We start from the raw sequence: 24,062 nt of genomic DNA on the forward strand, positions 1-24,062 counted from the left end.
ACAAAAAACCCAGGGGCATGGCGCTTACCTTACAACTGCACTTCCTTCCTGAACGCCTTGTCCCAGTACAGTCCTTAAGTTGGCGAAGGCGGCGTTTCCGCCGTCTTGCGCTCCGACGAAATGTTTGGCCGTGGCCGGATGGTAGGCCGCCGAGCGGGAGTTGTTTTGGCGGGTGGTTCGTCCGGCGAGGCAGCAGTGGTGCCCTTGTCTTTTTTCCCTTCGTCACGGGGACGCTTCCCCGTCACAGTGCCACTGTCGCTTTCAATCCCAGTCATTGGTTCAGCCTCGGAGGGGGTCTCATCTGCTGAGCCAAGACACGTGTCGCCGGTGCTGCTTGAATCCACCTTTTCACTACTTTCGCCTACGCCTTCGTATGGAAGCCCGGCGTCGGGCTTACCTAGTGCTTCACACACGCCCTCTTCTTGATGGCATGACGACCCATCTTCCACAGCAGAGTTCGGGTTAACTCCTGCTGTTTCTTCCGAGTCTGCTTCGTCCATGAGGTGCTCTAGTGCATCACTTTCCTGCGCTGGTCCGGTCACACTGGCATATGTCTTCGCGCAGTCGGCGTCATCGTGGCCGAAGCGGCGACAACGACTGCAGCGGGGTACTCGGCAGTCGCGACGTATGTGACCGGTACTCTTGCACCGTAGGCACAACGGTGCACGGTCTGGAACGGCAGCGAGAGTCAGCTCTCCGGCAATCTTGAGCTGGTGCGGAATGTCATTCACCTTGACGTCGGAGTGCAGCTTTAGTCCCACAGACCGCGTCATTGAGCCCTTTTCTGTGATGCCCGGTGCTCGCCACTTTTCCCGTTTCACTTCGAACACTTTCCCATAGGGAGTCAAGGCAACACGCACGTCTTCGTCGGTCACGCCGTGCAGCAACCAGTGAAGCTTCAAGCGAACCTCGCGGTTATTTGGGTCAATGAGCAAACATGGGCGATCCTTTACCTTCACATCGATGGCGGAGAGCAACTTCCGAGCAGCCTCAGCACTCGTCAGTGTCACAGCCCATACGTGGTTCATTTGATACGCCCCCAACACCAAAACGTCGTCGAGTGCACCAAGCTTGGCCAAAGTGTCCCTGTAGTCTTCGACGCGGTAAGGCCGGGCTCTCGGATCACCATGCATGAAAACGGTATTCGCAGCAATGCGTCCGGAAGGCAGATTGGGCAGAATCACCTGATAATCGTCGGCGCTAGGCGTGAAAACCCTGTTACCGCGGCCCGGTCGGGCCGCTGATACCGCTCCGTCGGAGCCGAACATTCCGCGACCGTATCGCTCGAAAGCTGGAAGTGGAATGCAACTAGGCCACGGCGCCTGCGCAGCGCCTTGTTCAGGCAGTGACACCATCAGAAGTATTTCGAACTATACTTCGAAAACCAAAAACTAGAGAGACGTTAGTCTTGACTCTCGAGGCACTGGTGAGATTCGAACTCACGATCTCCTGTTTACCAGACAGGCGCTTTAACTAACTAAGCCACGGCGCCTGCAGCGTCTTGTTCAGGCAGTGACACCATCAGAAGTATTTCGAACTATACTTCGAAAACAAAAACTAGAGAGACGTTAGTCTTGACTCCTGAGGCACCGGTGGGATTCGAACTCACGATCTCCTGTTTACTAGACAGGCGCTTTAACCAACTAAGCCACGGCACCTGTGCAGCGTCTTGTTCAGGCAGTGACACCATCAGAAGTATTTCGAACTAAACTTCGAAAACAAAAAACTAGAGAGACGTTAGTCTTGACTCTCGAGACACCGGTGAGATTCGAACTCACGATCTCCTGTTTACTAGACAGGCGCTTTAACCAACTAAGCCACGGCGCCTGCGCAGCGTCTTGTTAAGGCAGTCAGACCATCATAAGAATTTCGAACTAAACTTCGAAAACAAAAAACTTGAGAGACGGTTACCTTGACTCTCGAGGCACTGGTGAGATTCGAACTCATGATCTCCTGTTTACTAGACAGGTGCTTTAACCAACTAAGCCACGGCGCCCGCGCAGCGTCTTGTTCAGGCAGTGAAACCATCAGAAGTATTTCGAACTAAACTTCAAAAACAAAAAACTAGAGGGAGGTTTTTCTTGACTCTCGTGGCACCGGTGAGATTCGAACTCATGCTCACCTTTTCACTAGACACGCGCTTTAACCAACTAAGCCACGGCGCCTGCGCAGCGCCTTGTTCGGGCAGTGACACCATCAAAAGTATTTCGAAATAAACTTCGAAAACAAAAAACTAGAGAGAGGTTTGTCTTGACTCTCGAGGCACCGGTGAGATACGAACTACAATCTCCTGTTTACTAGACAGGCGCTTTATCTATTTAAGCCACAGCGCCTGCGCAGCGTCTTCTTCAGGCAGTGACACCATCAGAATTATTTCAAACTAAACTTCGAAAACAAAAACTAGAGAGACGTTAGTCTTGACTCTCGAGGCACCGGTGAGATTCGAACTCACGATCTCCTGTTTGCTAGAGAGGCGCTTTAACCGACTAAGCCACGGCGCCGGCGCAGCGCCTTGTTCAGGCAGTGACACCATCAGAAGTATTTAGAACTAAACTTCGAAAACAAAAAACTAGAGAGCCGTTTGTCTTGACTCTCGAGGCACCGGTGAGATACGAACTACAATCTCCTGTTTACTAGACAGGCGCTTTATCTATTTAAGCCACAGTGCCTGCGCAGCGTCTTGTTCAGGCAGTGACACCATCAGAAGTAGTTCGAACTAAACTTCGAAAACAAAAAAACTAGAGAGACCTTTGTCTTCACTCTCGAAGCCCTGGTGAGATTCAAACTCACGATCTCTTGTTTACTAGGCAGGCGCTTTAACCAACTAAGCCACGGCGCCTGCGCAGCGTTTTGTTAGGGCAGTGAGACCATCAGAAGAATTTCGAACTAAACTTCGAAAACGAAAAACTAGAGAGACGGTTACCTTGACTCTCGAGGCACCGGTGAGATTCGAAGTCATGATCTCCTGTTTACTAGACAGGCGTTTTAACCAACTAAGCCACGGCACCCGCGCAGCATCTTGTTCAGGCAGTGACACCATCAGAAGTATTTCGAACTAAACTTCAAAAACAAAAAACTAGAGAGAGGTTTTTCTTGACTCTCGTGGCACCGATCAGATTCGAACTTCGAACTCAAGCTCACCTTTTTACTAGACACGCGCTTTAACCAACTAAGCCACGGCGCCAGCGCAGCGCCATGTTCGGGCAGTGACACCATCAAAAGTATTTCGAACTGAACTTCGAAAACAAAAAAACTAGAGAGACGTTTGTCTTTACTCTCGAAGCCCCGGTGAGATTCAAACTCACGATCTCTTGTTTACTAGGCAGGCGCTTTAACCAACTAAGCCACGGCGCCTGCGCAGCGTTTTGTTAGGGCAGTCAGACCATCAGAAGAATTTCGAACTAAACTTCGAAAACAAAAAAACTAGAGAGAGGTTTGTCTTGACTCTCGAGGCACCGGTGAGATACGAACTACGATCTCCTGTTTTACTAGACAGGCGCTTTAACTAACTAAGCCACGGCGCCTGAGCAGCGTCTTGTTCAGGCAGTCACACCATCAGAAGTATTTCGAACTAAACTTCGAAAACAAAAACTAGAGAGCTGTTTGTCTTGACTCTCGAGTCACAGGTGAGATTCGAACTCACGATCTCCCTATTACTAGACAGGCGCTTTAACTATCTAAGCCACAGCGCCCGCGCAGCGTCTTGCTCAGGCAGTGACACGTCAGAATTATTTCGAACTAAACTTCGAAAGCAAAAAACTAGAGAGACGTTTGTCTCGACTCTCGAGGCACCGGTGAGATTCGAACTCATGATCTCCTGTTTACTAGACAAGCGCTTTAACTAACTAAGCCACGGCGCCTGTGCAGCGCCTTGTTCTGTCAGTGACACCATCAGAAGTATTTCGAACTATACTTCGAAAACAAAAAAACTAGAGAGAGGTTTGTCTTGACTCTCGAGGCACCGGTGAGATTCGAACTCATGATCTCCTGTTTACTAGACAGGCGCTTTGACTAACTAAGCCACGGCGCCTGCGCAGCGTTTTGGTCAGGCAGTGACACCATCAGAAGTATTTCGAACTAAACTTCGAAAACAAAATACTGAAAGTTGGGCGAGTTCGCACTCGATCATGACTTCTTTGCGCAAACACGTACACGGACACAAGGAAAAGAGGCAAACAACACGGGCGCCCGTGTTGTTTGCCTCTTTTCCTTGTGTCCGTGTACGTGTTTGCGCAAAGAAGTCATGAATGTTCGAAAACGGAAAACTAGAGAGACGTCAGTCTTGACTCCCGAGGCACCGGTGAGATTCGAACTCACGATCTCCTGCTTAACAGACAGGCGCTTTAACTAACTAAGCCACGGCGCCTGCAGCGTCTTGTTCAGGCAGTTACACCATCAGAAGTATTTCGAACTATACTTCGAAAACAAAAAACTAGAGAGACGTTAGTATTGACTCTCGAGGCACTGGTGAGATTCGAACTCATGATCTCCTGTTTGCTAGACAGGCGCTTTAACCAACTAAGCCACGGCGCCTGCGCAGCGTCTTGTTCAGGCAGTGACACCATCAGAAGTATTTAGAACTAAACTTCGAAAACAAAAAACTTCCGAGACGTTTGTCTTGACTCTCGAGGCACAGGTGAGATTAGAACTCACGATCTTCCTCTTACTAGACAGGCGCTTTAACTATTTAAGCCACAGCGCCTGCGCAGCGTCTTCTTCAGGCAGTGACACCATCAGAATTATTTCGAACTAAACTTCGAAAACAAAAAACTAGAGAGACGTTTGTCTTGACTCTCGAGGCAGCGGTGAGATTCGAACTGTTGATCCCCTGTTTACTAGACAGGCGCTTTAACCAACTAAGCCACGGCGCCTACGCGGCGTCTGGTTCAGGCAGTGACACCATCAGAAGTATTTGGAACTAAACTTCGAAAACGAAAAACTAGAGAGACGTTTGTCTTGACTCTCGAGGCACCGGTGACATTCGAACTCACGATCTCCGGTTTACTAGACAGGCGCTTTAACCAAATAAGCCACGGCGCCTGTGCAGCCTCTTGTTCAGGCAGTGACACCATTAGAAGTATTTCGAACAATACTTCGGAAACAAAAGAAAACTAGAGAGACGTTAGTCTTGACTCTCGAGGCACCGGTGAGATTCGAACTCACGACCTCCTGTTTGCTAGACAGGCGCTTTAACCAACTAAGCCACGGCGCCGGCGCAGCGCCTTGTTCAGGCAGTGACACCATCAGAAGTATTTAGAACAAAACTTCGAAAACAAAAAACTTGAGAGACGTTTGTCTTGACTCTCGAGGCACAGGTGAGATTCGAACTCACACTCTTCCTCTTACTAGACAGGCGCTTTACCTAACTAAGCAACAGCGCCTGCGCAGCGTCTTGTTCAGGCAGTGACACCATCAGAATTATTTCGAACTGAACTTCGAAAACAAAAAACTAGAGAGACGTTTGTCTTGACTCTCGAGGCACCGGTGAGATTCCAACTCACGATCTCCTGTTTACTAGACAGGCGCTTTAACCAACTAAGCCACGGCGCCTGCGCAGCGTCATGTTCAGGCAGTGAAGCCATCAGAAGTATTTCGAACTAAACTTCGAAAACAAAAAAGGTGAGAGACGTTTGTCTTGACTCTCGAGGCACCGGTGATACTCGAACTCACGATCTCCTGTTTACTAGACAGGCGCTTTAACCATCAAAGCCACGGCGCCTGCGCAGCGTCTTGTTCAGGCAGTGACACTATCAGAAATATTTCGAACTAAACTTCGAAAACAAAAAACTTGAGAGACGTTTGTCTTGACTCTCGAGGCACAGGTGAGATTCGAACTCACGATTTTCCTTTTACTAGACAGGCGCTTCAACTAACTAAGCCACAGCGCCTGCGCAGCGTCTTGTTCAGGCAGTGACACCATCAGAATTATTTCGAACTAAACTTCGAAATACTGGGTGCGGCGATGGCGTAGTGGTTAGAGCATCCGCCTCGCATGCAAGAGGTCCGTGGTTCAAATCCCGGTACCGCGCAGTTCCCAACCGGATTAAAAAAAAAAATCCGCGTGTTGATGGAACTGCATTAAGAGGCCTGGGGTGCGGCCTCACCGGCAAACACCGCCGAGAACGCACTCCCTCACCAGAGAAGGATTGGCCACCCTGGTGCAGTATCTGGCCACTACCTCCCACATGATTACGTCAAATAACTCACGGCCCTCAGTCCCCAGAGCTGCGAAGCAACTGACCACGGCGGCGGTCAGACCTGCAACGCAGCAGAGGGTGCTAAGAATCTCTGGATCCGGACAGGCCGCCATTGGAACCTGAACTTGGCAACGTTTAACGCTAGAACCTTATCTAGTGAGGGAAGTCTAGCTGTACTATTCGAGGAGCTAGAGGGTGTTAAATGGGATATAATAGGGCTCAGTGAGGTCAGGAGGACAGATGAGGCCTATACGGTGCTACAGAATGGGCACGTCCTTTGCTACAGGGGCTTGGCAGACAGAAGAGAACTGGGAGTGGGGTTCCTCATTCACAGAAACATAGCTGGCAACATAGAGGAATACTATAGCATTAATGAAAGGGTGGTAGGTATCGTAATTAAACTGAATAAAAGATACAAGATGAAGGTAGTACAGGCTTACGCGCCTACATCCAGCCATGATGACGCTTCAGTTGAAAGCTTCTATGAAGACGTGGAATCGGCAATGAGTAAGGTAAAAACACAGTATACTATAGTGATGGGCGACTTTAATGCAAAGGTAGGGAAGAAGCAGGCTGGAGACCAGGCAGTAGGAGATTATGGCATCGGTACTAGAAACGCCAGAGGAGAGCTACTAGTAGAATTCGCAGAACGCAATAATTTACGGATTTTGAATACCTTCTACCGAAAACGAGAAAACCGCAAGTGGACATGGAGGAGCCCTAATGGCGAAAATAAGAACGAAATAGACTTTATAATGAGTGCACACCCTGGAATCGTGCAGGATGTGGAAGTGATTGGCAAGGTACGATGCAGTGACCATAGAATGGTACGGTCTCGAATTCGCCTAGACTTGAAGAAGGAACGACAGAAACTGATACGCAAGAAGCCAATCAATCAGCTAGCACTGAGAGGGAAAGTACAGGAATTCAGAGTGTCACTGCAGAACAGGTACTCGGCTCTTAGTGAGGAAACCAACCTTAGCGTAGATACAATGAATGATAATCTGACGAGTATCATTATGGAGTGTGCAGTGGAAGTTGGAGGCAGGGTAGTTAGACAGGACACTGGCAAGCTTTCACAGGAAACGAAGAACCTAATTAAGAAGCGTCAAATCATGAAAGTGTCAAGTACAACAGACAAAATAGAACTGGCAGAGCTTTCGAAGTTGATTAATAGACGTAAAGTATGCGATGTAAGAAGGTATAACATGGAGAGAATTGAACACGCTCTGAAAAACGGAGGAAGTGTCAAAGCATTGAAGAGGAAACTTGGGATAGGCAAAAGTCGGATGTATGCACTAAGGGACAAAGAAGGCAAAATAACTACCAATATGGATAGGATAGTTAAGATAGCGGAGGAGTTTTACAGGGATCTGTACAGTAGCCGAGACAACCACGACCTTAATACTATAAGAACTAGCAGTAACCCAGATTACACCCCACCAGTAATGATAGAAGAAGTCAGAAAAGCTTTGGAGAGCATGCAAAGGGGCAAAGCTGCTGGTGAGGATCAGGTAACATCAGATCTGCTGAAAGATGGAGGACAGATTGTGTTAGAAAAACTAGCCACCCTGTTTACGAGGTGTCTTCTGGCGGGAAGAGTACCAGAGTCTTGGAAGAACGCTAACATCATCTTAATACATAAGAAAGGAGATGACAAGGACTTGAAGAATTACAGGCCGATCAGCTTGCTCTCTGTAGTATACAAGCTATTCACAAAGGTAATTGCTAACAGAGTAAAGAAAACATTAGAATTCAATCAACCAAAGGAACAAGCAGGATTTCGAACAGGCTACTCAACAATTGACCACATTCATACTATCAATCAGGTAATAGAGAAATGCTCAGAGTATAACCAACCACTATACATAGCCTTCATAGATTACGAGAAGGCGTTTGATTCAGTAGAAATATCAGCCGTCATGCAAACACTGCGGAATCAGGGCGTAGATGAAATATATATAAACATTCTGGAAGAAATCTACAGGGGATCAACTGCTACCATAGTGCTTCATAGAGAAAGCAACAGAATACCAATCAAGAAGGGTGTAAGGCAGGGGGACACAATTTCCCCAATGCTGTTTACCGCGTGCTTACAGGAGGTTTTCAGAAGCCTAGAATGGGAACAGTTAGGGATAAGAGTCAATGGAGAATACCTTAGTAACCTGCGCTTCGCCGATGACATTGCATTGCTGAGTAACTCGGGGGACGAATTGCAACTCATGATTACGGAGTTAGACAAGGAGAGCAGAAAAGTGGGTCTTAAAATTAATCTGCAGAAAACGAAAGTAATGTACAACAACCTCGGCAAAGAGCAGCGCTTCGAGATAGGTAATAGTGCACTTGAAGTTGTAAAAGACTATGTCTACTTAGGGCAGGTAATAACCGCAGAGCCGAACCACGAGATTGAAGTAACTAGAAGAGTAAGAATGGGGTGGAGCACATTCGGCAAGCACTCTCAAATTATGACAGGTAGATTGCCACTATCCCTCAAGAGGGAGGTATATAACAGCTGTATCTTGCCGGTACTTAGCTACGGAGCAGAAACCTGGAGACTTACAAAGAGGGTTCAGCTTAAATTGAGGACGACGCAGCGAGCAATGGAAAGAAAAATGGTAGGTGTAACCTTAAGAGACAAGAAGAGAGCAGAGTGGATTAGGGAACAAACGGGGGTTAAGGATATCATAGCTGCAATCAAGAAGAAGAAATGGACATGGGCAGGGCATGTAGCGCGTAGACAGGATAACCGCTGGTCATTAAGGGTAACTGACTGGATTCCCAGAGAAGGGAAGCGGGTTAGGGGGAGACAGAAGGTTAGGTGGGCAGATGAGATTAAGAAGTTTGCGGGTATAAATTGGAAGCAGCAAGCACAGGACCGGGTTAACTGGCGGAACATGGGAGAGGCCTTTGTCCTGCAGTGGACGTAGTCAGGCTGATGATGATGATGATGATGAAACTTCGAAAACAAAAAACTAGGGAGACGTTTGTCTTCACTCTCGAGGCACCAGTGAGATTCGAACTCATGATCTCCTGTTTACTAGACAGGCACTTTAACCAACTAAGCCACGGCGCCTGCGCGGCGTCTTGTTCAGGCAGTGACACCATCAGAAGTATTCCGAACTAAACTACGAAAACAAAAAAGTAGAGAGACGTTTTCTAGACACTCGAGGCACCGGTGAGATTCCAACTCACGATCTCCTGTTTACTAGACAGGCGCTTTAACCAACTAAGCCACGGCGCCTGCGCAGCGTCATGTTCAGGCAGTGAAGCCATCAGAAGTATTTCGAACTAAACTTCGAAAACAAAAAAGTAGAGAGACGTTTGTCTTGACTCTCGAGGCACCGGTGATATTCGAACTCACGATCTCCTGTTTACTAGACAGGCGCTTTAACCAACAAAGCCAAGGCGCCTGCGCAGCGTCTTGTTCAGGCAGTGACACCATCACAAGTATTTAGAACTAAACTTCGAAAGCAAAAAACTACAGAGACGTTTGTCTTGACTCCCGTGGCACCGGTGAGATTCGAACTCATGATCTCCTGTTTACTAGACAGGCGCTTTAACCAACTAAGCCACGGCGCCTACGCAGCGTCTTGTTCAGGCAGTGACACCATCAGAAGTATTTCGAACTAAACTTCGAAAACAAAAAAGTAGAGAGACGTTTGTCTTGACTCTCGAGGCACCGGTGATATTCGAACTCACGATCTCCTGTTTACTAGACAGGCGCTTTAACCCACAAAGCCATGGCGCCTGCGCAGCGTCTTGTTCAGGCAGTGACACTATCAGAAATATTTCGAACTAAACTTCGAAAACAAAAAAACTTGAGAGACGTTTGTCTTGACTCTCGAGGCACAGGTGAGATTCGAACTCACGATTTTCCTTTTACTAGACAGGCGCTTTAACTAACTAAGCCACAGCGCCTGCGCAGCGTCTTGTTCAGGCAGTGACACCATCAGAAATATTTCGAACTAAACTTCGAAAACAAAAAACTAGGGAGACGTTTGTCTTCACTCTCGAGGCACCAGTGAGATTCGAACTCATGATCTCCTGTTTACTAGACAGGCACTTTAACCAACTAAGCCACGGCGCCTGCGCGGCGTCTTGTTCAGGCAGTGACACCATCAGAAGTATTTCGAACTAAACTAGGAAAACAAAGAACTAGAGAGACGTTTGTCTTGACTCTCGAGGCACTGGTGAGATTTGAACTCACGATCTCCGGTTTACTAGACAGGCGCTTTAACTAACTAAGCCACGGCGCCTGCGCCGCGTCTTGTTCAGGCAGTGACACCATCAGAAGAATTTCGAACGGAACTTCGAAAACAAAAAACTAGAGAGACGTTTGTCTTGACTCTCGAGGCACCGGTGAGATTCGAACTCACGATCTGCTGTTTACTAGACAGGCGCTTTAACCAGCTAAGCCACGGCGCTTGTGCAGCGTCCTCTTCAGGCAGGGACAGCATCAGAAGTATTTCGAACTAAACTTCGAAAACAAAAAAAACTGGAGAGAGGTTTGTCTTGACTCTCGAGGCACCGGTGAGATTCGAACTCACGATCTCCTGTTTACTAGACAGGCGCTTTAACCAACTAAGCCACGGCGCTTGTGCAGCGTCTTGTTCAGGCAGTGACACCATCAGAAGTATTTCGAACTAAACTTCGAAAACAAAAAACTAGAGAGAGGTTTGTCTTGACTCTCGAGGCACCGGTGAGATTCGAACTCTCGATCTCCTGTTTACTAGACAGGCGCTTTAACCAACTAAGCCACGGCGCCTGCGCAGCGTCTTGTTCAGGCAGTGACACCATCAGAAGCATTTAGAACTAAACTTCGAAAACAAAAAACTAGACAGACGTTTGTCTTGACTCTCGTGGCACCGGTGAGATTCGAATTAATGATCTCCTGTTTACTAGACATGCGCTTTAACCAACTAAGCCACGGCGCCTGCGCAGCGTCTTGTTCAGGCAGTGACACCATCAGAAGTATTTCGAACTAAACTTCGAAAACAAGAAACTAGAGAACCGTTTGTCTTGACTCTCGAGGCACCGGTGAGATTCGAACTCACGATCTCCTGTTTACTAGACAGGCGCTTTAACTAACTAAGCCACGGCGCCTGCGCAGCGTCTTGTTCAGTCAGTGACACCATCAGAAGTACTTCAAACAAAACTTCGAAAACAAAAAACTAGAGAACCGTTTGTCTTGACTCTCGAGGCACCGGTGAGATTCGAACTCGCGATTTCCTGTTTACTAGACAGGCGCTTTAACTAACTAAGCCAAGGCGCCTGCGCAGCGCCTTGTTCAGTCAGTGACACTATCAGAAGTACTTCGAACGAAACCTCGAAAACAAAAAACTTCAGAGACGTTTGTCTTGACTCTCCAGGCACAGGGGAGATTCAAACTATCGATCTTCCTTTCACTAGACACGCGCTTTAACTAACTAAGCCACAGCGCCTGCGCAGCGTCTTGTTCAGGCAGTGACCCCATCAGAATTATTTCGAACTAAACTTCGAAAACAAAAAACTAGAGAGACGTTAGTCTTGACTTCCGAGGCACCGGTGAGATTCGAAGTCATGATCTCCTGTTTACTAGACAGGCGCTTTAACCAACTAAGCCACGGCGCCTACGCAGCGTCTTGTTCAGGCAGTGACACCATCAGAAGTATTTCGAACTAAACTTCGAAAACAAAAAAGTAGAGAGACGTTTGTCTTGACACTCGAGGCACCGGTGAGATTCCAACTCACGATCTCCTGTTTACTAGACAGGCGCTTTAACCAACTAAGATACGGCGCCTGCGCAGCGTCTTCTTCAGGCAGTGACACCATCAGAAATATTTCGAACTAAACTTCGAAAACAAAAAACTTGAGAGACGTTTCTCTTGACTCTCGAGGCACAGGTGAGATTCGAACACACGATTTTCCTTTTACTAGACAGGCGCTTTAACTAACTAAGCCACAGCGCCTGCGGAGCGTCTTGTTCAGGCAGTGACACCATCAGAATTATTTCGAACTAAACTTCGAAAACAAAAAACTAGAGAGACGTTTGTCTTGACTCTCGAGGCACCAGTGAGATTCGAACTCATGATCTCCTGTTTACTAGACAGGCGCTTTAACCAACTAAGCCACGGCGCCTGCGCGGCGTCTTGTTCAGGCAGTGACACCATCAGAAGTATTTCGAACTAAACTACGAAAACAAAAACTAGAGAGACGTTTGTCTTGACTCTCGAGGCACCGGTCAGATTCGAACTCATGATTTCCAGTTTACTAGACAGGCGCTTTAACCAAATAGGCCACGGCGCCTGCGCAGCGTCTTGTTCAGGAAGTGACACCATTAGAAGTATTTCGAACAATACTTCGAAAACAAAAAAACTAGAGAGCCGTTAGTCTTGATTCTCGAGGCACCGGTGAGATTCGAACTCACGATCTCCTGTTTGCTAGACAGGCGCTTTAACCAACTAAGCCACGGCGCCTGCGCAGCGTCTTGTTCAGGCAGTGACACCATCAGAAGCATTTAGAACTAAACTTCGAAAACAAAAAACTAGACAGACGTTTGTCTTGACTCTCGCGGCACCGGTGAGATTCGAACTAATGACCTCCTGTTTACTAGACATGCGCTTTAACCAACTAAGCCACGGCGCCTGCGCAGCATTTTGTTCAGGTAGTGACACCATCAGGAGTATTTCGAACTAAACTTCGAAAACAAAAAACTAGAGGGACGTTTGTCTTGACTCTCGAGGCACAGGTGAGATTCGAACTCACGATCTTCCTTTCACTAGACAGGCGCTTTAACCGTCCAAGCCACAGCGCCTACGCAGCGTCTTGTTCAGGCAGTGACAACATCAGAATTATTTCGAACTAAACTTCGAAAACAAAAAATTGGAGAGACATTTGTCTTGACTCTCGAGGCACCGGTAAAATTCGAACTCATGACCTCCTGTTTACTAGACAGGCGCTTTAACCAACTAAGCCACGGCGCCTGCGCAGCGTCTTGTTCAGGCAGTGACACCATCAGAAGTATTTCGAACTAATCTTAGAAAACAAAGAACTAGAGAGACGTTTGTCTTGACTCTCGAGGCACTGGTGAGATTTGAACTCACGATCTCTGGTTTACTAGAAAGGCGCTTTAACTAACTAAGCCAAGGCCCCTGCGCAGCGTCTTGTTCAGGCAGTGACACCATCACAAGTATTTAGAACTAAACTTCGAAAACAAAAAACTACAGAGACGTTTGTCTTGACTCTCGTGGCACCGGTGAGATTCGAACTCATGATCTCCTGTTTACTAGACATGCGCTTTAACCAACTAAGCCACGGCACCTGCGCAGCGTCGTGTTCAGGCAGTGACACCATTAGAAGTATTTCGAACTAAACTTCGAAAACAAAAAAAACTAGAGAGCCGTTTGTCTTGACTCTCGAGGCACCGGTGAGATTCGAACTAACGTTCTCCTGTTTACTAGACAGGCGCTTTAACCAACTAAGCCACGGCGCCTGCGCAGCGTCTTGTTCAGGCAGTGACACCATCAGAAGTATTTCGAACTAAACTTCGAAAACAAAAGTACTGAAAGTTGGGCGAGTTCGTACTCGATCATGACTTCTTTGCACAAACACGTACACGGACACAAGGAAAAGAGGCAAACAACACGGGCGCCCGTGTTGTTTGCCTCTTTTCCTTGTGTCCGTGTACGTGTTTGCGCAAAGAAGTCATGAATGTTCGAAAACAAAAAACTAGACAGTCGTTGGTCTTGACTCCCGAGGCACCGGTGAGATTCAAACTCACGATCTCCTGTTTACTAGACAGGCGCTTTAACTAACTAAGCCACGGCGCCGGCGCAGCGTCTTGTTCAGGCAGTGACACCATCAGAAGTATTTCGAACTAAACTTCGAAAACAAAAAACTAGAGGGACGTTTGTCTTGACTCTCGAGGCACAGGTGAGATTCGAACTCACGATCTTCCTTTCACTAGACAGGCGCTTTAACCATCCAAGCCACAGCGCCTACGCAGCGTCTTGTTCAGGCAGTGACAACATCAGAATTATTTCGAACTAAACTCTGAAAACAAAAAATTGGAGAGACGTTTGTCTTGACTCTCGAGGCACCGGTAAGATTCGAACTCATGACCTCCTGTTTACTAGACAGGCGCTTTAACCAACTAAGCCACGGCGCCTGCGCAGCGTCTTGTTCAGGCAGTGACACCATCAGAAGTATTTCGAACTAATCTTAGAAAACAAAGAACTAGAGAGACGTTTGTCTTGACTCTCGAGGCACTGGTGAGATTTGAACTTACGATCTCCGGTTTACTAGAAAGGCGCTTTAACTAACTAAGCCAAGGCCCCTGCGCAGCGTCTTGTTCAGGCAGTGACACCATCACAAGTATTTAGAACTAAACTTCGAAAACAAAAAACTACAGAGACGTTTGTCTTGACTCTCGTGGCACCGGTGAGATTCGAACTCATCATCTCCTGTTTACTAGACTTGCGCTTTAACCAACTAAGCCACGGCACCTGCGCAGCGTCGTGTTCAGGCAGTGACACCATTAGAAGTATTTCGAACTAAACTTCGAAAACAAAAAAACTAGAGAGCCGTTTGTCTTGACTCTCGAGGCACCGGTGAGATTCGAACTAACGTTCTCCTGTTTACTAGACAGGCGCTTTAACCAACTAAGCCACGGCGCCTGCGCAGCGTCTTGTTCAGGCAGTGACACCATCAGAAGTATTTCGAACTAAACTTCGAAAACAAAAGTACTGAAAGTTGGGCGAGTTCGTACTCGATCATGACTTCTTTGCACAAACACGTACACGGACACAAGGAAAAGAGGCAAACAACGCGGGCGCCCGTGTTGTTTGCCTCTTTTCCTTGTGTCCGTGTACGTGTTTGCGCAAAGAAGTCATGAATGTTCGAAAACAAAAAACTAGACAGACGTTAGTCTTGACTCCCGAGGCACCGGTGAGATTCAAACTCACGATCTCCTGTTTACTAGACAGGCGCTTTAACTAACTAAGCCACGGCGCCGGCGCAGCGTCTTGTTCAGGCAGTGACACCATCAGAAGTATTTCGAACTAAACTTCGAAAACAAAAAACTAGAGAGACGTTTGTCTTGACTATCGAGGCACCGGTGAGATTCGAACTCATGATCTCCTGTTTACTAGACAGGCGCTTTAACCAACTAAGCCACGGCACCTACGCAGCGTCTGGTTCAGGCAGTGACACCATCAGAAGTATTTCGAACTAAACTTCGAAAACAAAAGTATTGAAAGTTGGGCGAGTTGGTACTCGATCATGACTTCTTTGCACAAAGACGTACACGGACACAAGAAAAAGAGGCAAACAACACGGGCGCCCGTGTTGTTTGCCTCTTTTTCTTTTGTCCATGTACGTGTTTGCGCAAAAAAGTCATGAATGTTCGAAAACAAAAAACTAGAGAGACGTCAGTCTTGACTCCCGAGGCACCGGTGAGATTCGAACTCACGATCTCCTGTTTACCATACAGGCGCTTTAACTAACTAAGCCAAGGCGCCTGCAGCGTCTTGTTCAGGCAGTGACACCATCAGAAGTATTTGGAACTAAACTTCGAAAACAAAAAAACTAGAGATACGTTTGTCTTGACTCCCGAGGCACCGGTGAAGTTCGAACTCATGATCTCCTGTTTACTAGACAGGCGCTTTAACCAAATAAGCCACGGCGCTTGTGCAGCGTCTTGTTCAGGCAGTGACACCATCAGAAGTTTTTCGAACTAAACTTCGAAAACAAAAAAAACTAGAGAGAGGTTTGTCTTGACTCTCGAGGCACCGGTGAGATTCGAACTCACGATCTCTGGTTTACTAGACAGGCACTTTAACCAAATAAGCCACGGCGTCTGCGCAGCGTCTTGTTCAGGCAGTGACATCATTGAAAGTATTTTGAAAAATACTTCGAAAACAAAAAAAAATTAGGAGAGACGTTAGTCTTGACTCTCGAGGCACCGGTGAGATTCGAACTCACGATCTCCTGTTTGCTAGACAGGCGCTTTAACCAACTAAGCCAAGGCGCCTGCGCAGCGTCTTGTTTAGGCAGTGACACCATCACAAGTATTTAGAACTAAACTTCGAAAGCAAAAAACTACAGAGACGTTTGTCTTGACTCTCGTGGCACCGGTGAGATTCGAACTCATGATCTCCTGTTTACTAGACATGCGCTTTAACCAACTAAGCCACGGCACCTGCGCAGCGTCGTGTTCAGGCAGTGACACCATTAGAAGTATTTCGAACTAAACTTCGAAAACAAGAAAACTAGAGAGCCGTTTGTCTTGACTCTCGAGGCACCGGTGAGATTCGAACTAACGTTCTCCTGTTTATTAGACAGGCGCTTTAACCAACTAAGCCACGGCGCCTGCGCAGCGTCTTGTTCAGGCAGTGACACCATCACAAGTATTTCCAACTAAACTTCGAAAACAAAAAACTAGAGAGCTGTTTGTCTTAACTCTCGATGCACCGGCGAGATTCGAACTCACGATCTCCTGTTTACTAGACAGGCGCTTTAACCAAATGAGCCACGGCGCTTGTGCAGCGTCTTGTTCAGGCAGTGACACCATCAGAAGTTTTTCGAACTAAACTTCGAAAACAAAAAAACTAGAGAGAGGTTTGTCTTGACTCTCGAGGCACCGGTGAGATTCGAACTCACGATCTCTTGTTTACTAGACAGAAGCTTTAACTAACTAAGCCACGGTGCCTGCGCAGCGTTTGGTTCAGGCAGTGACACCATCAGAAGTATTTCGAACTAAACTTCGAAAACAAAAGTACTGAAAGTTGGGCGAGTTCGTACTCGTTCATGACTTCTTTGCGCAAACACGTACACGGACACAAGGAAAAGAGGCAAACAACACGGGCGCCCGTGTTGTTTGCCTCTTTTCCTTGTGTCCGTGTACGTGTTTGCACAAAGAAGTCATGAATGTTCGGAAACAAAAAACTAGAGAGACGTTAGTCTTGACTTCCGAGGCACCGGTGAGATTCGAACTCATGATCTCCTGTTTACTAGACAGGCGCTTTAACCAACTAATCCACGGCGCCTACGCAGCGTCTTGTTCAGGCAGTGACACCATCAGAAGTATTTCGAACTAAACTTCGAAAATAAAAAAGTAGAGAGACGTTTGTCTAGACACTCGAGGCACCGGTGAGATTGCAACTCACGATCTCCTGTTTACTAGACAGGCGCTTTAACCAACAAAGCCACGGCGCCTGCGCAGCGTCTTGTTCAGGCAGTGACACCATCAGAAATATTTCGAACTAAACTTCGAAAACAAAAAACTTGAGAGACGTTTGTCTTGACTCTCGAGGCACAGGTGAGATTCGAACTCACGATTTTCCTTTTACTAGACAGGCGCTTTAACTAACTAAGCCACAGCGCCTGCGCAGCGTCTTGTTCAGGCAGTGACACCATCAGAATTATTTCGAACTAAACTTCGAAAACAAAAAACTAGGGAGACGTTTGTCTTCACTCTCGAGGCACCAGTGAGATTCGAACTCATGATCTCCTGTTTACTAGACAGGCACTTTAACCAACTAAGCCACGGCGCCTGCGCGGCGTCTTGTTCAGGCAGTGACACCATCAGAAGTATTTCGAACTAAACTACGAAAACAAAGAACTAGAGAGACGTTTGTCTTGACTCTCGAGGCACTGGTGAGATTTGAACTCACGATCTCCGGTTTACTAGACAGGCGCTTTAACTAACTAAGCCACGGCGCCTGCGCCGCGTCTTGTTCAGGCAGTGACACCATCAGAAGTATTTCAAACGGAACTTCGAAAACAAAAAACTAGAGAGACGTTTGTCTTGACTCTCGAGGCACCGGTGAGATTCGAACTCACGATCTGCTGTTTACTAGACAGGCGCTTTAACCAACTAAGCCACGGCGCTTGTGCAGCGTCTTGTTCAGGCAGGGACAGCATCAGAAGTATTTCGAACTAAACTTCGAAAACAAAAAAAACTGGAGAGTGGTTTGTCTTGACTCTCGAGGCACCGGTGAGATTCGAACTCACGATCTCCTGTTTACTAGACAGGCGCTTTAACCAACTAAGCCACGGCGCTTGTGCAGCGTCTTGTTCAGGCAGTGACACCATCAGAAGTATTTCGAACTAAACTTCGAAAACAAAAAACTAGAGAGAGGTTTGTCTTGACTCTCGAGGCACCGGTGAGATTCGAACTCATGCTCTCCTGTTTACTAGACAGGCGCTTTAACCAACTAAGCCACGGCGCCTTCGCAGCGTCTTGTTCAGGCAGTGAAGCCATCAGAAGTATTTCGAACTAAACTTCGAAAAAAAAGTAGAGAGACGTTTGTCTTGACTTTCGAGGCACCGGTGATATTCAAACTCACGTTCTCCTGTTTCCTAGAAAGGCGCTTTAACCGACTAAGCCACGGCGCCTGCGCAGCGTCTTGTTCAGGCAGTGACAATATCAGAAGTATTTCGAACTAAACTTCGAAAACAAAAAACTAGAGAGCCGTTTCTCTTGACTCTCGAGGCACAGGTGAGATTCGAACTCATGATCTCCTGTTTACTAGACAGGCGCTTTAACTAACTAAGCCACGGCGCCTGCGCAGCGTCTTGTTCAGTCAGTGACCCCATCAGAAGTACTTCAAACAAAACTTCGAAAACAAAAAACTAGAGAACCGTTTGTCTTGACTCTCGAGGCACCGGTGAGATTCGAACTCGCGATTTCCTGTTTACCAGACAGGCGCTTTAACTAACTAAGCCAAGGCGCCTGCGCAGCGCCTTGTTCAGTCAGTGACACTATCAGAAGTACTTCGAACAAAACCTCGAAAACAAAAAACTTCAGAGACGTTTGTCTTGACTCTCCAGGCACAGGGGAGATTCGAACTCACGATCTCCTGTTTACTAGACAGGCGCTTTAACTAACTAAGCCACGGCGCCTGCGCAGCGCCTTGTTCAGTCAGTGACACCATCAGAAGTACTTCGAACAAAACTTCGAAAACAAAAAACTAGAGAACCGTTTGTCCTGACTCTCGAGGCACCGGTGAGATTCGAACTCACGATTTCCTGTTTATTAGACAGGCGCTTTAACTAACTAAGCCACGGCGCCTGCGCAGCGCCTTGTTCAGTCAGTGACACTATCAGAAGTACTTCGAACTAAACTTCGAAAACAAAAAAAACTGGAGAGTGGTTTGTCTTGACTCTCGAGGCACCGGTGAGATTCGAACTCACGATCTCCTGTTTACTAGACAGGCGCTTTAACCAACTAAGCCACGGCGCTTGTGCAGCGTCTTGTTCAGGCAGTGACACCATCAGAAGTATTTCGAACTAAACTTCGAAAACAAAAAACTAGAGAGAGGTTTGTCTTGACTCTCGAGGCACCGGTGAGATTCGAACTCATGCTCTCCTGTTTACTAGACAGGCGCTTTAACCAACTAAGCCACGGCGCCTTCGCAGCGTCTTGTTCAGGCAGTGAAGCCATCAGAAGTATTTCGAACTAAACTTCGAAAAAAAAGTAGAGAGACGTTTGTCTTGACTTTCGAGGCACCGGTGATATTCAAACTCACGTTCTCCTGTTTCCTAGAAAGGCGCTTTAACCGACTAAGCCACGGCGCCTGCGCAGCGTCTTGTTCAGGCAGTGACAATATCAGAAGTATTTCGAACTAAACTTCGAAAACAAAAAACTAGAGAGCCGTTTCTCTTGACTCTCGAGGCACAGGTGAGATTCGAACTCATGATCTCCTGTTTACTAGACAGGCGCTTTAACTAACTAAGCCACGGCGCCTGCGCAGTGTCTTGTTCAGTCAGTGACCCCATCAGAAGTACTTCAAACAAAACTTCGAAAACAAAAAACTAGAGAACCGTTTGTCTTGACTCTCGAGGCACCGGTGAGATTCGAACTCGCGATTTCCTGTTTACCAGACAGGCGCTTTAACTAACTAAGCCAAGGCGCCTGCGCAGCGCCTTGTTCAGTCAGTGACACTATCAGAAGTACTTCGAACGAAACCTCGAAAACAAAAAACTTCAGAGACGTTTGTCTTGACTCTCCAGGCACAGGGGAGATTCGAACTCACGATCTCCTGTTTACTAGACAGGCGCTTTAACTAACTAAGCCACGGCGCCTGCGCAGCGCCTTGTTCAGTCAGTGACACCATCAGAAGTACTTCGAACAAAACTTCGAAAACAAAAAACTAGAGAACCGTTTGTCCTGACTCTCGAGGCACCGGTGAGATTCGAACTCACGATTTCCTGTTTATTAGACAGGCGCTTTAACTAACTAAGCCACGGCGCCTGCGCAGCGCCTTGTTCAGTCAGTGACACTATCAGAAGTACTTCGAACGAAACTTCGAAAACAAAAAACTTCAGAGACGTTTGTCTTGACTCTCCAGGCACAGGGGAGATTCAAACTATCGATCTTCCTTTCACTAGACACGCGCTTTAACTAACTAAGCCACAGCGCCTGCGCAGCGTCTTGTTCAGGCAGTGACACCATCAGAATTATTTCGAACTAAACTTCGAAAACAAAAAACTAGAGAGACGTTAGTCTTGACTTCCGAGGCACCGGTGAGATTCGAACTCATGATCTCCTGTTTACTAGACAGGCGCTTTAACCAACTAAGCCACGGCGCCAACGCAGCGTCTTGTTCAGGCAGTGACACCATCAGAAGTATTTCGAACTAATTTTCGAAAACAAAAAAGTAGAGAGACGTTTGTCTTGACACTCGAGGCACCGGTGAGATTCCAACTCACGATCTCCTGTTTACTAGACAGGCGCTTTAACCAACTAAGCCACGGCGCCTGCGCAGCGTCTTCTTCAGGCAGTGACACCATCAGAAATATTTCGAACTAAACTTCGAAAACAAAAAACTTGAGAGACGTTTCTCTTGACTCTCGAGGCACAGGTGAGATTCGAACACACGATTTTTCTTTTACTAGACAGGCGCTTTAACTAACTAAGCCACAGCGCCTGCGCAGCATCTTGTTCAGGCAGTGACACCATCAGAATTATTTCGAACTAAACTTCGAAAACAAAAAACTAGAGAGACGTTTGTCTTGACTCTCGAGGCACCAGTGAGATTCGAACTCATGATCTCCTGTTTACTAGACAGGCGCTTTAACCAACTAAGCCACGGCGCCTGCACGGCGTCTTGTTCAGGCAGTGACACCATCAGAAGTATTTCGAACTAAACTAGAAAACAAAAACTAGAGAGACGTTTGTCTTGACTCTCGAGGCACCGGTGAGATTCGAACTCACGATTTCCAGTTTACTAGACAGGCGCTTTAACCAAATAGGCCACGGCGCCTGCGCAGCGTCTTGTTCAGGCAGTGACACCATTAGAAGTATTTCGAACAATACTTCGAAAACAAAAAAACTAGAGAGCCGTTAGTCTTGATTCTCGAGGCACCGGTGAGATTCGAACTCACGATCTCCTGTTTGCTAGACAGGCGCTTTAACCAACTAAGCCACGGCGCCTGCGCAGCGTCTTGTTCAGGCAGTGACACCATCAGAAGCATTTAGAACTAAACTTCGAAAACAAAAAACTAGACAGACGTTTGTCTTGACTCTCGCGGCACCGGTGAGATTCGAACTAATGATCTCCTGTTTACTAGACATGCGCTTTAACCAACTAAGCCACGGCGCCTGCGCAGCATTTTGTTCAGGTAATGACACCATCAGAAGTATTTCGAACTAAACTTCGAAAACAAAAAACTAGAGGGACGTTTGTCTTGACTCTCGAGGCACAGGTGAGATTCGAACTCACGATCTTCCTTTCACTAGACAGGCGCTTTAACCAACTAAGCCACGGCGCTTGTGCAGCGTCCTGTTCAGGCAGGGACAGCATCAGAAGTATTTCGAACTAAACTTCGAAAACAAAAAAAAACTGGAGAGAGGTTTATCTTCACTCTCGAGGCACCGGTGAGATTCGAACTCACAATCTCCTGTTTACTAGACAGGCGCTTTAACCAACTAAGCCACGGCGCTTGTGCAGCGTCTTGTTCAGGCAGTGACACCATCAGAAGTATTTCGAACTAAACTTCGAAAACAAAAAACTAGAGAGAGGTTTGTCTTGACTCTCGAGGCGCCGGTGAGATTCGAACTCACGATCTCCTGTTTACTAGACAGGCGCTTTAACCAACTAAGCCACGGCGCCTGCACAGCGTCTTGTTCAGGCAGTGACACCATTAGAAGCATTTAGAACTAAACTTCGAAAACAAAAAACTGGACGGACGTTTGTCTTGACTCTCGTGGCACCGGTGAGATTCGAATTAATGATCTCCTGTTTACTAGACATGCGCTTTAACCAACTAAGCCACGGCGCCTGCGCAGCGTCTTGTTCAGGCAGTGACACCATCAGAAGTATTTCGAACTAAACTTCGAAAACAAAAAACTAGAGAACCGTTTGTCTTGACTCTCGAGGCACCGGTGAGATTCGAACTCACGATCTCCTGTTTACAAGACAGGCGCTTTAACTAACTAAGCCACGGCGCCTGCGCAGCGCCTTGTTCAGTCAGTGACACCATCAGAAGTGCTTCGAACGAAACTTCGAAAACAAAAAACTTCAGAGACGTTTGTCTTGACTCTCGAGGCACAGGTGAGATTCAAACTATCGATCTTCCTTTCACTAGACAGGCGCTTTAACTAACTAAGCCACAGCCCCTACGCAGCGTCTTGTTCAGGCAGTGACACAATCAGAATTATTTCGAACTAAACTTCGAAAACAAAAAAACTAGAGAGAGGTTTGTCTTGACTCTCGAGGCACCGGTGAGATTCGAACTCACGATATCCTGTTTACTAGACAGGCGCTTTAACTAACTAAGCCACGGCGCCTGCGCAGCGTTTTGTTCAGGCAGTGACACCATCAGAAGTATTTCGAACTAAACTTCGAAAACAAAAGTACTGAAAGTTGGGCGAGTTCGTACTCGATCATGACTTCTTTGCGCAAACACGTACACGGACACAAGTAAAAGAGGCAAACAACACGAGCGCCCGTGTTGTTTGCCTATTTTCCTTGTGTCCGTGTACGTGTTTGCGCAAAGAAGTCATGAATGTTCGAAAACAAAAAACTAGAGAACCGTTTGTCTTGACTCTCGAGGCACCGGTGAGATTCGAACTCACGATCTCCTGTTTACTAGACAGGCGCTTTAACTAACTAAGCCACGGCGCCTGCGCAGCGCCTTGTTCAGTCAGTGACACCATCAGAAGTACTTCGAACAAAACTTCGAAAACAAAAAACTAGAGAACCGTTTGTCCTGACTCTCGAGGCACCGGTGAGATTCGAACTCACGATTTCCTGTTTATTAGACAGGCGCTTTAACTAACTAAGCCACGGCGCCTGCGCAGCGCCTTGTTCAGTCAGTGACACTATCAGAAGTACTTCGAACGAAACTTCGAAAACAAAAAACTTCAGAGACGTTTGTCTTGACTCTCCAGGCACAGGTGAGATTCGAACACACGATTTTCCTTTTACTAGACAGGCGCTTTAACTAACTAAGCCACAGCGCCTGCGCAGCGTCTTATTCAGGCAGTGACACCATCAGAATTATTTCGAACTAAACTTCGAAAACAAAAAACTTGAGAGACGTTTCTCTTGACTCTCGAGGCACAGGTGAGATTCGAACACACGATTTTCCTTTTACTAGACAGGCGCTTTAACTAACTAAGCCACAGCGCCTGCGCAGCGTCTTGTTCAGGCAGTGACACCATCAGAATTATTTCGAACTAAACTTCGAAAACAAAAAACTAGAGAGACGTTTGTCTTGACTTCCGAGGCACCAGTGAGATTCGAACTCATGATCTCCTGTTTACTAGACAGGCGCTTTAACCAACTAAGCCACGGCGCCAACGCAGCGTCTTTTCAGGCAGTGACACCATCAGAAGTATTTCGAACTAAACTTCGAAAACAAAAAAGTAGAGAGACGTTT

At 47.1% G+C, this 24,062-nt stretch overlaps 41 non-coding genes across 41 annotated transcripts; all 41 read right to left on the reverse strand.

Moving 5' to 3' along the window:
• Positions 1–1,418: 1,418 nt before the first annotated feature.
• TRNAT-GGU (transfer RNA threonine (anticodon GGU)) lies at positions 1,419–1,492 on the reverse strand. Its single transcript has one exon. It is a non-coding gene; the product is annotated as a tRNA-Thr (tRNA).
• A 92-nt stretch (positions 1,493–1,584) lies between these two features.
• Positions 1,585–1,658, reverse strand: TRNAT-AGU (transfer RNA threonine (anticodon AGU)). The gene has a single exon. It is a non-coding gene; the product is annotated as a tRNA-Thr (tRNA).
• A 95-nt stretch (positions 1,659–1,753) lies between these two features.
• TRNAT-AGU (transfer RNA threonine (anticodon AGU)) lies at positions 1,754–1,827 on the reverse strand. Its single transcript has one exon. It is a non-coding gene; the product is annotated as a tRNA-Thr (tRNA).
• A 600-nt stretch (positions 1,828–2,427) lies between these two features.
• TRNAA-AGC (transfer RNA alanine (anticodon AGC)) lies at positions 2,428–2,501 on the reverse strand. The gene has a single exon. It is a non-coding gene; the product is annotated as a tRNA-Ala (tRNA).
• A 1,791-nt stretch (positions 2,502–4,292) lies between these two features.
• On the reverse strand, positions 4,293–4,366 carry TRNAN-GUU (transfer RNA asparagine (anticodon GUU)). Its single transcript has one exon. It is a non-coding gene; the product is annotated as a tRNA-Asn (tRNA).
• Positions 4,367–4,459: 93 nt separating this feature from the next.
• On the reverse strand, positions 4,460–4,533 carry TRNAA-AGC (transfer RNA alanine (anticodon AGC)). Its single transcript has one exon. It is a non-coding gene; the product is annotated as a tRNA-Ala (tRNA).
• A 605-nt stretch (positions 4,534–5,138) lies between these two features.
• On the reverse strand, positions 5,139–5,212 carry TRNAA-AGC (transfer RNA alanine (anticodon AGC)). Its single transcript has one exon. It is a non-coding gene; the product is annotated as a tRNA-Ala (tRNA).
• Positions 5,213–5,476: 264 nt separating this feature from the next.
• On the reverse strand, positions 5,477–5,550 carry TRNAT-AGU (transfer RNA threonine (anticodon AGU)). Its single transcript has one exon. It is a non-coding gene; the product is annotated as a tRNA-Thr (tRNA).
• Positions 5,551–9,196: 3,646 nt separating this feature from the next.
• Positions 9,197–9,270, reverse strand: TRNAT-AGU (transfer RNA threonine (anticodon AGU)). The gene has a single exon. It is a non-coding gene; the product is annotated as a tRNA-Thr (tRNA).
• A 94-nt stretch (positions 9,271–9,364) lies between these two features.
• TRNAT-AGU (transfer RNA threonine (anticodon AGU)) lies at positions 9,365–9,438 on the reverse strand. Its single transcript has one exon. It is a non-coding gene; the product is annotated as a tRNA-Thr (tRNA).
• Positions 9,439–9,702: 264 nt separating this feature from the next.
• On the reverse strand, positions 9,703–9,776 carry TRNAT-AGU (transfer RNA threonine (anticodon AGU)). Its single transcript has one exon. It is a non-coding gene; the product is annotated as a tRNA-Thr (tRNA).
• A 434-nt stretch (positions 9,777–10,210) lies between these two features.
• TRNAT-AGU (transfer RNA threonine (anticodon AGU)) lies at positions 10,211–10,284 on the reverse strand. The gene has a single exon. It is a non-coding gene; the product is annotated as a tRNA-Thr (tRNA).
• A 435-nt stretch (positions 10,285–10,719) lies between these two features.
• Positions 10,720–10,793, reverse strand: TRNAT-AGU (transfer RNA threonine (anticodon AGU)). Its single transcript has one exon. It is a non-coding gene; the product is annotated as a tRNA-Thr (tRNA).
• Positions 10,794–10,888: 95 nt separating this feature from the next.
• On the reverse strand, positions 10,889–10,962 carry TRNAT-AGU (transfer RNA threonine (anticodon AGU)). Its single transcript has one exon. It is a non-coding gene; the product is annotated as a tRNA-Thr (tRNA).
• Positions 10,963–11,226: 264 nt separating this feature from the next.
• On the reverse strand, positions 11,227–11,300 carry TRNAT-AGU (transfer RNA threonine (anticodon AGU)). The gene has a single exon. It is a non-coding gene; the product is annotated as a tRNA-Thr (tRNA).
• A 940-nt stretch (positions 11,301–12,240) lies between these two features.
• TRNAT-AGU (transfer RNA threonine (anticodon AGU)) lies at positions 12,241–12,314 on the reverse strand. The gene has a single exon. It is a non-coding gene; the product is annotated as a tRNA-Thr (tRNA).
• A 264-nt stretch (positions 12,315–12,578) lies between these two features.
• On the reverse strand, positions 12,579–12,652 carry TRNAA-AGC (transfer RNA alanine (anticodon AGC)). Its single transcript has one exon. It is a non-coding gene; the product is annotated as a tRNA-Ala (tRNA).
• Positions 12,653–13,594: 942 nt separating this feature from the next.
• TRNAT-AGU (transfer RNA threonine (anticodon AGU)) lies at positions 13,595–13,668 on the reverse strand. Its single transcript has one exon. It is a non-coding gene; the product is annotated as a tRNA-Thr (tRNA).
• A 601-nt stretch (positions 13,669–14,269) lies between these two features.
• On the reverse strand, positions 14,270–14,343 carry TRNAT-AGU (transfer RNA threonine (anticodon AGU)). The gene has a single exon. It is a non-coding gene; the product is annotated as a tRNA-Thr (tRNA).
• A 434-nt stretch (positions 14,344–14,777) lies between these two features.
• TRNAT-AGU (transfer RNA threonine (anticodon AGU)) lies at positions 14,778–14,851 on the reverse strand. Its single transcript has one exon. It is a non-coding gene; the product is annotated as a tRNA-Thr (tRNA).
• A 432-nt stretch (positions 14,852–15,283) lies between these two features.
• Positions 15,284–15,357, reverse strand: TRNAT-AGU (transfer RNA threonine (anticodon AGU)). The gene has a single exon. It is a non-coding gene; the product is annotated as a tRNA-Thr (tRNA).
• Positions 15,358–16,132: 775 nt separating this feature from the next.
• TRNAA-AGC (transfer RNA alanine (anticodon AGC)) lies at positions 16,133–16,206 on the reverse strand. Its single transcript has one exon. It is a non-coding gene; the product is annotated as a tRNA-Ala (tRNA).
• Positions 16,207–16,471: 265 nt separating this feature from the next.
• Positions 16,472–16,545, reverse strand: TRNAI-AAU (transfer RNA isoleucine (anticodon AAU)). The gene has a single exon. It is a non-coding gene; the product is annotated as a tRNA-Ile (tRNA).
• Positions 16,546–17,654: 1,109 nt separating this feature from the next.
• On the reverse strand, positions 17,655–17,728 carry TRNAT-AGU (transfer RNA threonine (anticodon AGU)). The gene has a single exon. It is a non-coding gene; the product is annotated as a tRNA-Thr (tRNA).
• A 435-nt stretch (positions 17,729–18,163) lies between these two features.
• On the reverse strand, positions 18,164–18,237 carry TRNAT-AGU (transfer RNA threonine (anticodon AGU)). The gene has a single exon. It is a non-coding gene; the product is annotated as a tRNA-Thr (tRNA).
• A 95-nt stretch (positions 18,238–18,332) lies between these two features.
• TRNAT-AGU (transfer RNA threonine (anticodon AGU)) lies at positions 18,333–18,406 on the reverse strand. The gene has a single exon. It is a non-coding gene; the product is annotated as a tRNA-Thr (tRNA).
• Positions 18,407–19,174: 768 nt separating this feature from the next.
• TRNAI-AAU (transfer RNA isoleucine (anticodon AAU)) lies at positions 19,175–19,248 on the reverse strand. The gene has a single exon. It is a non-coding gene; the product is annotated as a tRNA-Ile (tRNA).
• A 97-nt stretch (positions 19,249–19,345) lies between these two features.
• Positions 19,346–19,419, reverse strand: TRNAT-AGU (transfer RNA threonine (anticodon AGU)). Its single transcript has one exon. It is a non-coding gene; the product is annotated as a tRNA-Thr (tRNA).
• A 95-nt stretch (positions 19,420–19,514) lies between these two features.
• On the reverse strand, positions 19,515–19,588 carry TRNAT-AGU (transfer RNA threonine (anticodon AGU)). Its single transcript has one exon. It is a non-coding gene; the product is annotated as a tRNA-Thr (tRNA).
• A 768-nt stretch (positions 19,589–20,356) lies between these two features.
• Positions 20,357–20,430, reverse strand: TRNAI-AAU (transfer RNA isoleucine (anticodon AAU)). Its single transcript has one exon. It is a non-coding gene; the product is annotated as a tRNA-Ile (tRNA).
• Positions 20,431–20,694: 264 nt separating this feature from the next.
• Positions 20,695–20,768, reverse strand: TRNAT-AGU (transfer RNA threonine (anticodon AGU)). The gene has a single exon. It is a non-coding gene; the product is annotated as a tRNA-Thr (tRNA).
• Positions 20,769–20,863: 95 nt separating this feature from the next.
• TRNAT-AGU (transfer RNA threonine (anticodon AGU)) lies at positions 20,864–20,937 on the reverse strand. Its single transcript has one exon. It is a non-coding gene; the product is annotated as a tRNA-Thr (tRNA).
• Positions 20,938–21,201: 264 nt separating this feature from the next.
• TRNAT-AGU (transfer RNA threonine (anticodon AGU)) lies at positions 21,202–21,275 on the reverse strand. The gene has a single exon. It is a non-coding gene; the product is annotated as a tRNA-Thr (tRNA).
• A 263-nt stretch (positions 21,276–21,538) lies between these two features.
• On the reverse strand, positions 21,539–21,612 carry TRNAA-AGC (transfer RNA alanine (anticodon AGC)). The gene has a single exon. It is a non-coding gene; the product is annotated as a tRNA-Ala (tRNA).
• A 436-nt stretch (positions 21,613–22,048) lies between these two features.
• Positions 22,049–22,122, reverse strand: TRNAT-AGU (transfer RNA threonine (anticodon AGU)). Its single transcript has one exon. It is a non-coding gene; the product is annotated as a tRNA-Thr (tRNA).
• Positions 22,123–22,217: 95 nt separating this feature from the next.
• TRNAT-AGU (transfer RNA threonine (anticodon AGU)) lies at positions 22,218–22,291 on the reverse strand. The gene has a single exon. It is a non-coding gene; the product is annotated as a tRNA-Thr (tRNA).
• Positions 22,292–22,555: 264 nt separating this feature from the next.
• On the reverse strand, positions 22,556–22,629 carry TRNAT-UGU (transfer RNA threonine (anticodon UGU)). The gene has a single exon. It is a non-coding gene; the product is annotated as a tRNA-Thr (tRNA).
• Positions 22,630–22,894: 265 nt separating this feature from the next.
• TRNAT-AGU (transfer RNA threonine (anticodon AGU)) lies at positions 22,895–22,968 on the reverse strand. Its single transcript has one exon. It is a non-coding gene; the product is annotated as a tRNA-Thr (tRNA).
• Positions 22,969–23,231: 263 nt separating this feature from the next.
• On the reverse strand, positions 23,232–23,305 carry TRNAT-AGU (transfer RNA threonine (anticodon AGU)). Its single transcript has one exon. It is a non-coding gene; the product is annotated as a tRNA-Thr (tRNA).
• Positions 23,306–23,400: 95 nt separating this feature from the next.
• Positions 23,401–23,474, reverse strand: TRNAI-AAU (transfer RNA isoleucine (anticodon AAU)). Its single transcript has one exon. It is a non-coding gene; the product is annotated as a tRNA-Ile (tRNA).
• A 433-nt stretch (positions 23,475–23,907) lies between these two features.
• On the reverse strand, positions 23,908–23,981 carry TRNAT-AGU (transfer RNA threonine (anticodon AGU)). The gene has a single exon. It is a non-coding gene; the product is annotated as a tRNA-Thr (tRNA).
• Positions 23,982–24,062: the final 81 nt, after the last annotated feature.

The sequence above is a fragment of the Rhipicephalus microplus genome, unplaced genomic scaffold (genome assembly GCF_043290135.1).
Source record: "Rhipicephalus microplus isolate Deutch F79 unplaced genomic scaffold, USDA_Rmic scaffold_62, whole genome shotgun sequence".
In the NCBI taxonomy this organism is placed as follows: domain Eukaryota; kingdom Metazoa; phylum Arthropoda; class Arachnida; order Ixodida; family Ixodidae; genus Rhipicephalus; species Rhipicephalus microplus.